The sequence below is a fragment of the Eschrichtius robustus genome, chromosome 16, assembly GCF_028021215.1.
Source record: "Eschrichtius robustus isolate mEscRob2 chromosome 16, mEscRob2.pri, whole genome shotgun sequence".
Classification (NCBI taxonomy): Eukaryota; Metazoa; Chordata; class Mammalia; order Artiodactyla; family Eschrichtiidae; genus Eschrichtius; species Eschrichtius robustus.
The window spans coordinates 27,474,232-27,491,550 of NC_090839.1; the positions used below are offsets into that span (position 1 = coordinate 27,474,232).

Genomic DNA, 17,319 nt, shown 5'->3' on the forward strand with positions numbered 1-17,319 from the left:
TGTCTCTCTTCACTATCAAACCAAAAATAACCAGCCATGACAAGCTCTATAAATCAAAAGGTGCAGGTTCAGAGCGGGTGGAGGAAAGCTGTAAAAGGCTGCATTCTAAGCAAGGTTGAAATAGACTAGCAGCTCCTGAGCAAAAGGGAGACTCTGGTGTGATAAATGATCTCAAGTACCTCACTATACAAGCTTGTGAACTGTGTCTTGCCTAATTCTATTGGAGGAAAAATCATGAGTTAAATAAATGGTAATGTAATAGAATAAACAGAGTAAGTCAAGACCTCATTAGAAGTGTAGTTAGTTAAAATGGTCCCATCCCAGGCAGTGCCATTTCCCCAGGGACACCCTCTCCTATTTTCACAAGGGATAAGAGATCCTGTTACACCACCACAAGTTAGAGTTGAGTTATTGTCATCTTAACCAGGGAGAAAACACCTACATTTTTTTTTTCTTTTACATTAAGGATTAGCAAGAGACAGTAAATGGCAACATAATACAGACAGCAATTTTAATTGTTCATCGAAGTCACAAACTAAGTCTGAAGGAAGTTAATGGACTTTGTGTTTCCACATTTGTTTGCTAACTTCTATGATGAAATCAGATCTATTTACAGAAACAGATCTATGAAGCTTCCAAAATTGGGTCATTTTAAAATCCAATGACAATCTCTCACTGTCCAAGCACTTAGAAGTCAGCACAGGACACATGGACACTTGTTCTAGTTCATCACTGTCCAGAAATCTCAAGCAAATACATTTTTCTACCATTTTCCTCCCAAACTTGTGAGTTTCATATCACTGTTTTTGAAGGATTACAAATTCAGTTCTGCTTTTTTTATTCATCCACAGAACTCTATAAACCATAATCCACTCTTACATGACTAACAGGACCTGGATAGAAATCAAAGATGCCATTTACCTCTAGGCCAAATAACGACACAGATCTTTGTAATGCCAAAGTGTTCTGATGTTCCAAAAGTAAGAAGCTGAAAGAGTTTGTAAGGGTTAACAGTGGGGCTACAGGAGGTTACAATCCTAGTCAAATCTCAATCATTCGGTCTTGTAGAGATTTATATCCCTCAAAAGGTATCTGGTTTGGAAAGCAGACAGACAGAGACACACACACATACACACACACCCTAAAAAAGTGATAATCAATGAGGTGGCAGGGAGTGAGGTAGACAATGAGAGGGTTGGAAGGTTTTTAACTATAAACCTTTTTATATTATTTTGATTTTTGCACCATTTGAATCTATATTTTAAAAATAAAAAATTGTGCCTGTGTGAACATACACTGCTGGTGGATGTGTAAATCAGCACAATTTTCCTATAAAGCAATTTGGTGTTACGTACCAAAGTCTTAAAAATACACATTCTTTGGGACTTCCCTGGCAGTCCAGCGGTTAAGACTCCGCACTTCCAATGCAGGGGGCGCGGGTTCAATCCCTGGTTGGGGAACTAAGATCCCACATGCCACACGGCCATAAATAAATAAATTTTAAAAATTAAAAATATGCACTCTTTTTGACCAATGGTTCCACTGGGTAAAATACTATGGTAGAATGATATAATGGAATAATATATAGCCATTAAAATTATGTTATAGAAAATTTTAATGAAATGAAAAAGTTTTCATAACCTAATTATTAAATGAAAAAAAATGAAGGTTATTAGAGCATGATTTCTTAAAACCAAATATAGATACCCTCCAAAATTTGGAAAGAAATCTATCAAAATGCTAGCCATAGTTTATCTGAGAGGCGGGATATTGGGTGACATTATTTTCTTTGCTTTTACATATTAAATAAATTTTCTTCCAAAATAAGTGTTACTTTCTAAAGATAAGCTAAAGTTATTTAAAGAATTTTGAAGCTAAAATATTAATGTCCCCCTTATTCCTTTTTAATGTAATACTGTGGATACAGCCTTACCTGTGGTTTAATCCGTCTGTCAGTCCACCTGTCTACAGGCTTGACTCAAAGTTGCAATATACTCTTTCACCTCTCTTCTGAAATCTTGAAGTCTAGAAAGTACTACTTATCAAGAACCTAGAAGAAGCAGAAAGGCAATGAAACAGGTTCAAGTTCTTTGTAGTAAAAAAGGTTAACAGAGAACAGCAGGAGCTATAAAACAGGGGTCCCCAACCCCCGGGCCACACACCAGTACCAGTCCGCAGAGCAGGAGGTGAGCGGCAGGCAAGCGATCAAAACTTCATTTGCCGCTCCCCATCGCTTGCATTACCAACTGAACCATCACCCCCACCCCCAACCCCCCGCCCAAACCCATCCGTGGAAAAACTGTCTTCCACAAAACCAGTCCCTGGTGCCAAAAAGGTTGGGGACCGCTGCTATAAAACACCAAGGATACCCACTCTTAAAACCAAAGAGTGCTTCTGAGAGCTAAGGTCTAAACAGCATGGATCCCCCCAAATGCCAGACTTCTTAAAAGATTGTTGCTTCATTAGTGTAAAAATGTTCCTCAAGTTTTTTTGTGTACATGTGCTGTTTCCCAGTATCTTTGTGGTTACATACTCCCACTTTAAAGCAACCTTTCTGAAACCTGCGACTTAGGAACACTGACATCAAGGGGTTGTAGTGTGCACTTCTATCCTATTCAAACATCAGGACAAAGAGTAGGCACACTCAAAATATGGAAAAACTTCTACTACCCTTTTAAATTTAAAAAAGTAGAAACAGGGACTTCCCTGGTGGTCCAGTGTGTAAGACTCCACGCTCCCAATGCAGGGGGCTGGGGTTTGGAACTAAATCCCGCATGTATGCCACAACTAAGAAGTCCACATGCCACAACTAAGACCCAGCACAGCCAAAATAAATAAATAATAAATATTTTTAAAAATAACTTAGCTTTAAAAAAAATTAATTAAAAAGTAGAAATAGCATTTTATAAAAATTTTCTAAAGTATGCTCCTACATACAATTTTATACCTTTCTAACTAATCTTTAATTTCCCCCTATAATCAAGTTCCTCTATGCAGACAAACAAAAACAGAACCCCTCCCAGTTATCTGTATTTTTTTCACAAAGTACCCTAGCTGCTGATCTGTCTCCAACACAGATCTATTCACAGAATTGACTGGCCTGTTCCCTGGTGGCGCAGTGGTTAAGAATCTGCCTGCCAATGCAGGGGACATGGGTTCGAGCCCTGTTCCGGGAAGATCCCACATGCTGCGGAGCAACTAAGCCCAAGCGCCACAACTACTGAGCCTGCACTCTAGAGCCCAGGAGCCACAACTACGGAAGCCCGCACGCCTAGAGCCCATGCTCGGCAACAAGAGAAGCCACCACAATGAGAAGCCCGCGCACCACAACAAAGAGTGGTCCCCCGCTCTCCGCAACTAGAGAAAAGCCTGTGCGCAGCAACAAAGACCCAACGCAGCCAAAAATAAAAATAAATAAATAAATTTATAAAAAAAGAATTGATTGGCCTGTTCAATCTCCCTGTAGTAAATTCTGCTTCCTACCTTTACCCATGGCAAAGAAAATTCAGTTTGCCAAAGGACATTTAAATCTCTCCTCCTCCTTTCTTCCCAAGCAATTCAAAAAGAATTAGGGAAGAGACCCAGGAAAGGCTGAAGAAAAAATACATATAGGAAATATAGGTGAATTCTGAACCCCTCCTGATACCTAAACAAGAAATGAAGGACCTTCCCACATAATCCTGTCTCCTGTTGAAGCTTAATTGCAGCTGCAGGATAAACTAACTTTATTAAGGTTGGAATACACAGACTTAAGCATAAGGTGGGCCAAAATAACTATTTTCTTTAAATGATTTGAAAGTTTAAACAAATTTACCAATCTAATTCAATATATCCAGTTTTCATCCCTGAAATTTTGTAGTCAATTTAGATAATGCCTTCTTGCCTTTCCAATTCAACAGATATTGAATGGGTGATTTCCATGCACCAAGACTGTTCTGGTTCCTGTCTAACTAAACTCTCCTTATCAAGAACGGTTTCTGTCCCACCTGCTTCACAAAGCCACCCTTGCCTGTTTTAAGCCTCACTGATCTCCCTCACCTCTAAACTGCCAGGGGCGTTTACAATACAAAACAATAGAGCACTCAGATGCTTTCTTGTCTTGTTCTAATTGTCACTTGTCAGTTTGAATCAGACTTTTGGCCTCAAGCATACCAGAAACCATTCATCTGTATACACACAGTATCTAATACTGAGCACACAGTACAACCTCAAAGGTCAATTAATTAGCTAAGTGAGCTGGGAGCCACAATAATTTTGATCCCAAGAGTGCCAACTTATTACTGAATTGACACACCCACAGTGCAACTCCAAAACAACTCAAGTTTGATTTAGAGGTGGCTTGACAGGGGGTGATACACTGAGGCCACAACACAAAAATATCCTTCGTATTGCAGCAAACAGTTTGAATTTTGACATCTGATGAGTGAGACAAATTGAAAGGCCATAGAATGTCAAGACAAGGTAAGGCTGAACCAGGGAGAACTCCAAGTGATGGTCTTAAAGCAAAATCAGCAGAGCACTCAGATGCTGTCTTGTCCTAAGCAGGACTGATAGGGAGGAAGTCCTTGGTACCTAAGTACTAGGAAATTGTAGGTGAGAAAAAGAAACCATGTATCAAGAAACCAGGGAGAAAAACAATCCTACAATATTACAGCCTGGTTCACTTTTCCTTCCCTCTCCAATCCATAAGTGTTTTAGCACAGGAAATTAGAAAGGCAGTAATACCTAGTGATACCACACAAAGGGGGAGGGCTGGGCAGATAGGGATGAAACAGAACGAATTGTAAATCCCCAAATAGAAAGACAACTCCAAGTGGAATTAAACTCGCCCTCAATTATGTTCTCACCTCATTTACCTTTCTACCTTACACAACAGTTTTGAAATGTAGTTGTTTGTGGCCACATCTTTTTCCTCCACCAAATGCCACACGTCTTGAGGGCGGGTGGGGCTACTGCATCACCCATTTCGAGAAATGTATCTAGATTACGGGCCTCAGTTTCCCTCCTATAAAGGAGGACTAAAACTAGCACCGACTTCACTGGATTGGGGCGAAAATTAAATGAGAAAACGCAGAGTGCTTGGTCCAGTAAACGCTTATTTCATGCGTGCTGGGTAATAATATAATTGTCGTTACCGTTATCCTTAGCCCACAGCCTCCCCCCACTCCTCCTTCCGCCTATTTCCCACGCCGGCCTCCACCTCTACCTGGAGACACAGCCCGCTAGTCCCGGTCCGGCCGGGGAAATCCTGTCATGAAGGGAAGGGTGGCCGGAAGCCCGGCTCCTGCTCTGCGGGTCAGGTCGGCGCCCCAGCAGCACAGCGTCCCAGAAGCTGAGCCCTCGAGGAGGAGGAGACCTCCAGCCACTTGGAAATCAGGGAGAAGGCTCCCCGGCGCCCCAGCTGCTCCCCTTTTCTCCCCTCGGCTCACCTCGCCTCAGCGCTGACAACCAACCGCCAGTAAGACCCGCCGCGGGACTCATTCTGTACCGTTGAAAATTTGAACCCAGACTCTCCAGTCAAACGCACCAATCAGAGTGCCGGGAACCAGCGATCCCAGCCTTCCGATTGGCCCTAGAGATCGTAGGGAGGCCGGAAGTCAGGATGAGGGAGAAGCAAACAGCCGGCCCCGGAGGCTCCTGGGAAATGTAGTGCGACTGGGTGAGCCGACGGCAACAACTCGAAACAGGAAATTACTACAAAGCCCAGAATGCTCGGCTACAGAGTGTTTGGGAAAGGTGGTACTACCCACTGAAGAGAGGGGGAGTCTATTTAGGTAACAGGACGGCGCGCGTCCTGAACCTCCCCAAAACTTTCACGGAAGGAAATTCTTCATTAGTTCATAATTCTCCCAGTAGTTGTGCATCGTGCCTTTGATTATTCTTAGGAATTCACTTCGTTTTAACATTGAGTCCCCTGCAAGCAACGTAGTCTCGCCCCCAGATTCTCTGCCAATCGTGAAGGAGTCTCTCAAACTCTTTATCCAGTCCACGCCCCAATATTACTGGCTAAAGCCGGCGGCTTTTTGGAGGCTTGGTCTTTCACTTTTAATGCTGTCTGCATCCTTGGCTCTATTACCCTCGTATTGTAGAAGAGAAAACAAATGCTCACAGAAGTTGAGTAAACTTATCTAAGATCACATTTTTTAAGTAGAGGAGATGGGATTTGAGTTAAGAACGTCTGATCCTATATATCATCAATAGTCAATTAGAAGATAATAGCAACAACAAGAACAAAAAGATCCACGTTCATAATAACAAAAAAGGCAACAAAGTTTTTAAAAAATAAGCCTAAGACCTTTCCGGGAAATTTTAAAACTGTAAAACTTCGTTGAATAACTATAAAAATAATTAAATAAGGCTATAGACCTTATTAATGGACGGGGAGATCTAATATTGTAAATTCTCCATATTAAAAGTTCAAGGCAATTCCGATGAAAATCCCAATAGGTTTTGTCATGGAATTTGCCAAGTTGATTTTAAAATTCACATGGAAGAAAAAAAGCACAAGAAGTGGCATCTGAATTTTGAAAAATAATAGGGGGCAATCGCCATAACAGATCTCACAAATATTAACATACTATGAAATTACAGTAATTTAAAAAGTATCATCAATTGACTCTATGGGGATACAGTCAGCAAAATCCAGAAGAGAAAACTCTACAGGACAAAAGATCTACTTTCTTCAAAAAATAAATAGAAAAAACAAAAACAAACAAAAAAACAGCAAGAGTTGGGTCTTTTTGTTTGTCTTTGTTTTTCAATATTCCTTATTTTTAGAGATACACATGAAAAAGATGAGGATGAAATGACTCTAGAATTTGCTTCAAAATAATCTGGAATATGCCAGGAAGGGAAGTAGATGGGAGTATAGGTGAAACAAGATTTGCCACAAATTGATAATTGTTAAAACTGAGTGACAGGTTCAAGATACATATATACATACACATACATATATGCATTTGAAATTTTCCACAATTTTTTTAAGCAGGGTATTGGCATAGAAATTTTTTTTAACAACAAAAGATCAGTAGAAGAATTTAAGAGTTCAGACACAGGTGCATGTATATCACAATGTAGTAAATACTGAGTAGAATTTCAAATCAGATGGAAACAAATAATGGAGTTAGGACATTTGCTTTTCATTTGGGGAAAATATTATGTTAGATTTTTATCCAACACCGTTTACAAAAACAAATTTCAGATGAATTAAAACCCTAAAGATATTTAAAAATTAAAATTTTTAGGGACTTCCCTGGTGGTCCAGTGGGTAGGACTCCACGCTCCCAATGCAGGGGGCCAGGGTTTCATCCCTGGTCAGGGAACTAGATCCCAAATGCATGCTGCGACTAAGGAACCTGCATGCCACAACTATGAGCCCACATGCCGCAACCGGGAGATCCCACGTGCCGCAATTGAGGATTCTGCATGCCACAGTGAAGTTCCCGCGTGCTGCAACTAAGACCCAGTACAGCCAAAATAAATAAATAAATTTTTTTAATTAAAATTTTTTAAGTTAAAATATATGTTTATGACATCGTGTAGGAAATTTTTAAGTAAGACATAAGGGGAAAACTAAGACATAAAGGAAAAGACTGACCAAACCAAAATTTTAAAATTCTGTTTGACAAAAGAAAAACACACAAAACTGAAGGATAAAATATTTCAAACACATGTAACAAAGTATTAGAACCTAAAATGTAAACAACAACAACAACAACAAAAACTCCTAAGAATCAGTGAGAAAAGGACAAAAGCTCAATAGGGGGGAAAAAATGGGGAAAATAGGCAATTCTTAGAGGAAGAAACAAAACTGGCCATTAAAGACATGAAAAGGTGCTTGGCCTCAGTAGTAATACTGAAATTAAATTTTAAGCTTAACTTAAACAAAGAGGTACCATTTTCCACCTATCAAACTGACCAAAATTAAAAGTTTAATGGTATCAAGGATTTACAAGGTAACTCAGAAGGTTGGGAAAAAGGATGGGTTCAGCTACTTTAAAGGGCAACTTGGCAACACGCATTTAAAATGTCAAACATGTGTGCCCTGTAACCTAGGACTTCTATTTCTAGGTTTAGTTCCAAGAGACACACTTATCAACTTTCACACAGAGACACAGAGGCACAGTCACTGCAGCATTTACTGAGCACCTACAATGTGCCAGTCGCTGTGCTAAATGTGGGGATATAACAGTGAAAAGACAGACAAAATCTCTGTCCTCAGGGAGCTGACATTCTAGTGGAGAAGACAGACACTAAACAAGGCGAATAAATAAATAAGTAAATAATGTCTCGTAATAAGAGGTGATAAATGCAAAGCCATGACAAGTCGAGGAGGAAGGGAGGGCTGGACAGGGACAAAGGGAGGGCAGGGTCTGCCTAGGCTGTGGCTGCCCACCGACCTCAAGGTATGTGCAGGGCCACGGGTAGGGGTGGAGGTAAAGGTACTTGCTTTATATTAGGAAGGAAGGGGTATCAAAGCTGTGCTGTGTCCAGGGCCTGCTAGGCAGAAAGCGCTCAGTGAGTGAATGAGTGTATGAGGCAACGCCAGGAGGCCAGGATGTGTGCAAGAACTTCCCAAGTCCTTCCAGATTAACAAGAGGTAAGCCTGGCCCAAAAGATTCCTCTCTTGTCATTCCTTCTGCATCCATTGTATTGTAGGCTGGGTTTCAAGTTCCCATTATTTACGAATGGGAGACTTCAAGCTCTGAAATCACCAAAGCAGAATTTTAGACCTGGAAGGAAGCGCAGACCTATCTGGTAGATTCTATCCACAATTTTAGTCATTACTCTTTTGTTTATTTATTTTATATATTTATTTATTTATTTTCTTTATTGTTTTTTTGGCTGTGTCGGGTCTCAGTTGCAGCATGCGGGATCTTTCGTTGCTGCGTGCGGACTTCTCTCTAGTTGTGGTGTGCGGATCTTTCTCTCTCTAGTTGTGGCGAGCGAGCTCCAGAGCGCGTGGGCTCTGTAGTTTGTGGCATGCAGTCCCTCTCGTTGAGGAGCACGAGCTCAGTAGTTGTGGCGGGCGGGCTTAGTTGCCCCGTGGCATGTGGGATCCTAGTTTCCGGATCAGGGATCGAACCCACGTCCCCTGCATTGGAAGGTGGATTCTTTACCACTGGACCGCGGAGGAAGTCCCTCAGTCATTACTCTTTTGGCCTTATCCATGTGAAAGGGGTTTGCAATTATAAATAGGGTAGTTCAGGGACGTTTGAACAAAGACCTGAAGGAGGTGAAGGAGTAAGCCATGCAGATATCTGAAGGAAGAATGTTCCAGGCAGAGGGAACAGCAAGTGCAAAGGCAGGAGCAGAGAGGCATGTTTTAGAAATAGCTAGGAAGTTAGGGTGACTGGATCAAATGGACAAGGAGGAGAGTATCAGGAGATGAGGCCAGAGATATTCTGGGGCAGGATGCAGACCAACTGGGCCTTAGTAAGGAAGCTGATTTTTACTCTGAATGAGGTGGGAGTCCTGGGAGGGTTTTGAGCGTTGATTTACTCTCTACTTTTAACGGGATAACTCTGGCTGCTGTGCTGAAAACAGGGGGAAGGGGAACAAGAATGGAAATAGGGAAATCAATTAGTGGGCTGCTGCGTTGTAGTTGTGAAAAATTGGAAACCACCTAATGGTCCATTAGTAGAGGGGGATTGTTCAATAAACTGTCTATAGGATGGAATACTAAGCATCAGTTCAAAAAGAGTTTGATAGATCTGGACTGATATGGAGATATCTTTGAGACACATTCTTGAGTTAAAACACAAAGTGCTGATTGATTATGTTTTTTTTCATTATGAAACCATTATGGGTTTTTTTTCTGAACTTTAAGAACTATATTTTTTTACTGAAGTATAGTTGATCATTATGTTTTTAAAAAATATGCAAAAAAGTGTACCACTTTTCCCATGGGTATGATTAAGTATTAACAGCTAGCACTTACCTGGCACTTACCATATGCCAGGCATTGTTTGGAGTACTGTGCACATAGTTAACTCATTTCATCCTGACAATAACCCTGTGAGGTAGGTAATATTATATTTCCATTTTATAGATTGAGGAAATTGAGACTCAGAGAGGTTAGACAACTTCTTCAAGGTCACATAGTTTGTATCTGACAGAGCCAAGATTTGAACCCAAGGAGGCCAGCTCTAGAGGCCAAACCCTTAACCACTGCCCTATATTACCTCTCCTAAACATGGATGTGTATATAGAGAGAAAGGTATGGAAGAATTCACAACAACCTGACAAGAGTGGGAACTTCAGAGGGAAGGAGCTAAACAGGACTCATGGACAGAAAGGATAGATAATTGGATCTTTATCTTTAATCTTTTTAAAAGAATATATCCATGTGTTATTTGTGTGCTTTGAATTTATTATTTCTTATAGAAGGGGAGAGAAGTCTGCAAAGGAGAGAGGAGGGGGAGACAAGCTCTATATTTAAAAAGTGAGAAAATAAAATAAAAATTAAAAAAAAAAGTGAGAGGGAAAGACCCAGCGTCTACTCCTGCCCCTTCCAAATCTTCTTCACTCCGTGTCTGTCACTCCCTCCACCATCCAACCAGTGGTCACCAGGCCAGAAATCTGGGCCTGCCCTCCAGCTCACTGGAGACCTCCTGCTTCATGGAGAACAGACAATAGCTGGTCACTGGCTCTGGGTAGCGACGTAACGCTCAGACACCTCCAGGCAAGGTGGCTGTGATCACCCAAGGACACCCCCTGGAGAAGGTTGCAAGTGTGAGCCACTGGTGACAGTCATCAAAAAGATCTGTCTTCTGCAGTTCCCCTCCAACCAAACACAGGGATCTCTGTGGGTGTCCTGGTCTCTTCCTTCCTAGCTGATGCGTAATCCATTTTGGAGGAAGGATTACACACACCTTAGCACACAGTGATTAAAAGCGATGAATTATAGGAAACAACCCAAGTATCCACCAACTGATGAGTAGATAAATAAAATGTGGTAAATCCATACAATGGAATAGTATTCTTTAATAAAGGGAATAAAATACCAATACATACAACAACACAGATGAACCTGAAACATTATACTAAATGAAAGAAGCCAGACTCAAAAGGACAAATATTGTATGATTCCATTCATATGAAATTTCCAGAATAGGCAAATCCATAGAGACAGAAATTAGATTAGTGGTTGCCAGGGGATGGGGGATGGGGGGATAGAGAGGAACTACTGATGCAGGGTTTTTTTTCAATAAGCTCATATAAGGTAAGTGGTAGCCAGACTCAAGCGGTGCCTTTGTCTTCTTCTGGGAGTTGGAAGAGGGAAATCACTTGAAATTCCATCCTCTCCATTTGCAGTGGGCCCTGGCCTAGGTCAAAGTACTTTAATATTGGAGACTTTTTCTATGTTAAAAAAGTTTTTAAATTACAAATATTATACATGCTTATGACAGAGTGAGAATATATGTTAGGTGCTGTATATTTATTACTTTATTTAATCATTGCAACACCCTTACCAGGTAGGTGCTATTATTTTCAATTTCCAGATGAAAAAAGCCGAGGCTCAAAAGAGGTGACATGACTTACTCAAGGTCACACAGCAGAGTTAAGATTTGCAGCCAGATCCATATGAGTTTATAAATATTTCTGAAGTAAAAAGTGAAAATGCCCTAAGCCTCCCACCCTACCCCATTGTCAATCCCACTCCTCAGTTTAAAAGTTAGTGTTAAAAGATGAGTGTGAATCTTTCAAAGGCTTTTAATTCAAATACAAACCCTCATATATCTATATCTATACACGCATGCATTTTTGTATTTTACATATGTGTGTGTTTATATATTTAAAAAATTTTCATTTCAAAAGTATTGCCTACTTGTTTGTAATATTTGGAAAATATAGAAAATAATAAAGAACCAAAAAATAACTATAACCTAGCCTTTAGAAGCAACCTCTCCACTCTTCGCATTTAAGTGTATTTCCTTCTAGTCTTTTAAATCTAATAAACTGATTTTATTAGATATTGAGTAGATACAAATATAAATGTACGTATATGCAAAATGAATGAAAGGTATAAAGAATAGTAAGGCAACACATTCTGTACACATACGTACGATTTAATTTAATAAGAAGAACATTTCTATTCTCTTTCAAGCTCCCAATTTTATCCTGTTCCCTGGTTCATCCTGTACCCTCCCCTGTGAAGGTGCAATGGCTATCTTGAATGTTGTGTTGATTATTCCCTTATACTTCTTTATAATTTTACCACATAGGTATATTTCCCTGTATGAATTATCTACTTATTGCTGCAGAACAGATTACCTCCAAACTTAGCAGCTTACAATGACAGGCATTATTATCTCATACAGTTTCTGAGGGTCAGGAATTCAGTTTAAGAGAGTGGTTCTGGCTCAGGGTCTCAAATAAGGTTTGTAGTCAACTGCTGGCTGGGTCATCTGAAGGCTCGGTGGGGCGGGAAGATCTAGTTTCTCATTACACATGGGCCTCTCCATACTGTTACTCTCCATGGCTGTTCACAACATGGCAGCCGGCTACTTCCAGAGTGAGTGATGAGACAGAGAGATAGAAGAGAGAGAGAGAAAGAGAGGCATGCCATCATCTCTGCCATTTGTTATCAATCACACAGAACATTGTGGGAGGGGACTACACAAAGGTGCGAATACCAGGAGGCAGGGATCTTTGGGGGCCTTCTTGGAGGTGGCTGGCTACCACAAACCCTACACAGTGTGTCAATTAATTTTGCCTGTTTTCAAACTATATATAAATGGAATCATACTGCATTATTTTTTTGCAATGTTTTTCATGCAATGTTTTTCATGCAATGTGTTTCTAAGATTCTTTCATGCTGTGTATAGCTAAATCTGCTTATTTTTTCACTGGGTCATATTACTATGTACAAACATACTACTATTTGGTTAATCATTTGCTATAATTAACAGTTGGGTAGTTTCCATATTTTTTTTTTTTTTAACTTTTAAATGTATTTATTTATTTATTTTATTTATGGCTGTGCTGGGTCTTCGTTTCTGTGCGAGGGCTTTCTCTAGTTGCGGCAAGCGGGGGCCACTCTTCATCGCAGTGCGTGGGCCTCTCACTATCGCGGCCTCTCTTGTGCGGAGCACAGGCTCCAGACGCGCAGGCTCAGTAATTGTGGCTCACGGGCCTAGTTGCTCCGCGGCATGTGGAATCTTCCCGGACCAGGGCTCGAACCTGTGTCCCCTGCATTGGCAGGCAGATTCTCAACCACTGCGTCACCAGGGAAGCCCCTCCATATTTTTGCTAAAACAAGTAGTACTGCTATAAACATCCTTATACCTGCATCTCACATGTGTTAAGAGTTATTTTAGAGCATATATCAAAAAATAGAATTGCTGGGTCATAGGTTGTAGGCATCTTCAATTCTACTTGGTAACAATACAATTTTTTCCAAATTATTCCATATTCTTGAATCACACTTGATTTTATCAGATTTTCTTGGCCGAGGTGAGAGAGTTGCTGGCGAGGCAGTAGTGCCGTCAGCAGAGCAGAAGGACTTGAGCTCACCTCCTCTCACGAAAACACCAAAATCACAACTAACTGCTGAATAACCATCTACCAAAAAAAGGCAGATTTTCTCATTTTTGCCAATCTGGTGGGTGTGAAATGCTATCTCACTGAGGTTTTAATCTGCATTTTCCCTAATAACTAGTGAGGTTGAGCATCTACCTCAATCTCTGGTTTATTGACCACTCTATTTCCATTCCTCTTTAGCATCTGCACAAGGGCTTTCTCCATTTTTCTTTTGTCTTTATCATATTGACTTCCCAGCCTTTTTTCCTATACATGGTATTTAGAGTTGAGATCATGTCACACATCTAATTTTGTATACTTTTATTTTCACTTAATATTACACCATAAGCATCTCCTCGTCATCTAAATCTCAGCAAACGTGTTTTTTAAACAGTGCTTTCCAATTAAAAAAAAAAGTCATGTTTAGATAATATAGAAATTATAAAAAGGAAAATCAAATCATCCATAATTTGATTATGTAGCAATAACCACCTTTTTGTGTCCTGGCATAATTCTTTCTACTATATGTTGCATGTAATGTACATTTTTTAATAAATTAGAATAATTCTCAGTATAGCTTTGTAACCCTTTTTTTTTTTACAAAGTGTTATGTTTTGAGTATTTTTCCCCATCATTAAATATGTGTGAATTTAACCCATTTAAAGTATCACCTTATTTACGGAATTCTCAGTTTTAATTTTTCTTTCCTGTGTTATAAATAACCTTGTATAAACATCTCTGTGGATAAAATTTGGTTGCATTTCATTTCTTTTCTTAAATTCAATTCCAATCAAAGATTATTTTTCAATGATCTTTCCAGAGCCATTTTTAAGGCTCTTGATAAATATTGCAAAGTTCCCTTCCCCAAAGGCTCTATCTTCCCCCAATATAAATCTCTTCATGTCCTTTCTGTTCAAAAAGCCTGGTTTGCTCCTCCAGTGCCTATTTAGTGTCCTGCACACGCAGATACATGTTTACATTCAGTCTCCTTTGCTACCATTCCCTCTTAGCCATTCCATCTGGACTCTCCTGTGAACTCTCCATGCCTTTGCTGAGGCAGTGCCTTCCACCTAAAATACCCCTCACTCATCTGCTCTCTCGTGGGCTCCCAAAGCACATCAGAGACTTCCATAATAAAAATTTCCAGGGCTTCCCTGGTGGCGCAGTGGTTAAGAATCTGCCTGCCAACGCAAGGGACACAGATTCGAGCCCTTGCCTGGGAAGATCCCACATGCTGCGGAGCAACTAAGCCCATGTGCCACAACTACTGAGCCTGAGCTCTAGAGCCCGCAAGCCACAACTATTGAGCCCACGTGCCACAACAATTGACGGCTGTGCGCCTACAGCCCGTGCTCCGCAAGAAGAGAAGCCACGACAACGAGAAGCCCGCGCACCGCAACGAAGAATAGCCCTGGCTCACGGCAACTAGAGAAAGCCCGTGCACAGCAACAAAGACCCGACACAGCCAAAAATAAATAAATAAATTTATTATTTTTTTTTAATTTCCACATTGAAGTGATTGTGACACCACAGGTTTTAAAAATGGAAATCAGATCATGTCCTGTACCAGTTTAAAACCTTCCCATGGGGACATCCCTGGTGGCGCAGTGGTTAGGAATCCGCCTGCCAGTACAGGGGACACAGGTTCGAGCCCTGGCCCGGGAAGATCCCACATGCCACGGAGCAACGAAGCCCATGAGCCACAACTACTGAGCCTGCACTCTAGAGCCCGGGAGCCACAACTACTGAGCCCGCATGCCACAACTACTGAAGCCCACACACCTAGAGCCCGTGCTCCGCAACAAGAGAAGCCACCGCAATGAGAAGCCCGCGCACCGCAATGAAGAGTAGCCCCTGCTCGCCGCAACTAGAGAAAGCCTGCCTGCAGCAATGAAGACCCAACACAGCCAAAAATAAAAATAAATAAATAAAATAAATTTTAAAAAAAAACTTTCCATGGAACATAAAAAATTCAGAAATTGACACAAATACACTTGGGAATATAGATTATGGTAATGGAGACATTTCAAGTGAGTTGGAAAAGATGATGATATTGGGATAACTGGGTAGTTATTTAGAAAAAATTTATGGATTCCTGCCTCACATCTTACACTGAAGGGAATTTATGATGGAACAAAGATTGAAATGTAAAATATGAAACCAAGTAGAAGAAAACAGAATTATTTTTGTGATATCAAACGGAGAAGGTCTTCATAAGAATGACATAGAACCTGGAAACCACAAAGGAAAAAGATTTATACATTAAAATACATAGAAAATAAAAGTTTTTCCATGAAAATAAATAATAAGCTGGAAAACTATTTATGACTTATACGTAGAAAGAAAAAGGATAAACATTCTACAAATCAATGAGAAAAAAGTTCAACAGAAAGACCAACTGAAAAAAGGGCAAATGAAATGAATAGAGAATTCATCAGAACAAGACCTTCCCCCCAAAAAAGACTCATAAATATGAAAAATCGCTCAACTTCACTCTTAATAAAAAGAAATCAAAATAAAAGTGTCTCTCAGTTTTTATCTGATTGGTGAGGATAAAAAGGTTTGATAACACACTGTGTAGCTCAGGATGTGATGAAATAGGCAGTCTCATACTTTACTGATGGGAGGACAAACTGGTACAGCTGCTATGTAGAGCATGTTGCCAATATGCATTAAAACAAAACAAAAAACAAATCATATACTCAGTTACTGGTAATTCCACTTTCAGGAATTTACTTAACAGATAAACTCCCACATATGCAAAATAACGAATGGATAAGTTATAGCTTTATTTATAATAAGATAGGACTGGAAACTACCTAAGTGTTCCCAAATAGGGGATTGGGCAAGTAAATTATGGCATATCTTTATAAAGTTGTGTGTTAATTTAAAAAATGAAGGCCGACTAAAAACATAGAGCTCAGCAAAAAAAAGCAAGATGTAGAAGTGTCTGTAACAAACGACTGGTTGTGTAAAAACATTTATACATATAAATTTGCTTGTGAATACAGTGACCATCTCTGAAAGACTACAGAGGAAAGGGCTTAAGAGTGACAACCTCTGTGAGGGGAACTAGGGATTGGAAAGCAGGTGTGGGAAGAGGACTTAATTCTATGCTCTTTGGTGTATTTTTAACATCCTATTTTTAATCAATTAAATTACCACAAAATAAGACACCTTTGAATGTTTAGAATCAAGTCTAACTCACTTCCATGGTCAACTTTTCAACCTCCTTTCACCCCACATTTGCCCTCCCTCAGTCACACTGCTTCTCCTTCAGTTTCTGGGACATGCCAAGATCTTACTGCCTCAGGACACTTTGTACAAGCCAGTCCCTCTGCCAAGGTTGATGTTCTCTAAACTCTTCCGATGAGTTGGCATCTTCCTACACTTCAGGTCTTGGGTCCTATGTCATCTCTTCAAAGAGGCCGTCTCTGGCACCCTACACAAACAATCGAAACAGTTGAAAAAATGCCTCTCTTCCTCACTGGGCAGGGAGGACAGGGCTTACATCTCTGATCACCCACTCTAAAGGAGCACCTCTTCCTTCACCCTCTTTACGACAATACCCTGATTTGCTTTCTTAAGAGCACTAGTCACTATTTGAAATTACCGTGTTCGTTTTCTTAGTTGTTTACTGTCTCTCTCCATCTCAAGGGTTTAAGTCTCCATGAAAGCACGGGCCATGTCTTGCCTTGTTCCTAACTCTATCTTCAGCAATCCAAACAATAAACATTTGCTGAGAGAAATTATGCAGCATATACTAGGGACTTCACAAATAACAACTTTTTTAAT

General features: G+C 40.3%; 1 protein-coding gene across 4 annotated transcripts in view; it reads right to left on the reverse strand.

Annotated features, from left to right (window-relative positions):
• TPX2 (TPX2 microtubule nucleation factor) overlaps nt 1-5,511 on the reverse strand; it is a 59,897-nt gene extending 54,386 nt beyond the window's left edge. For 3 of the 4 annotated variants that reach the window (XM_068566082.1, XM_068566081.1, XM_068566079.1), the window contains exons 1-2: nt 5,430-5,511; nt 1,934-2,050 (exon numbers count right to left, since the gene is read on the reverse strand). The gene's annotated coding sequence lies outside the window, so the exon portion shown is untranslated. Of the gene's footprint in view, nt 1-1,933; nt 2,051-5,206; nt 5,360-5,429 lie in introns of those variants that run through there. The other variant, XM_068566080.1, reaches the window with a different exon arrangement.
• Between the last annotated feature and the right edge of the window lie 11,808 nt (nt 5,512-17,319).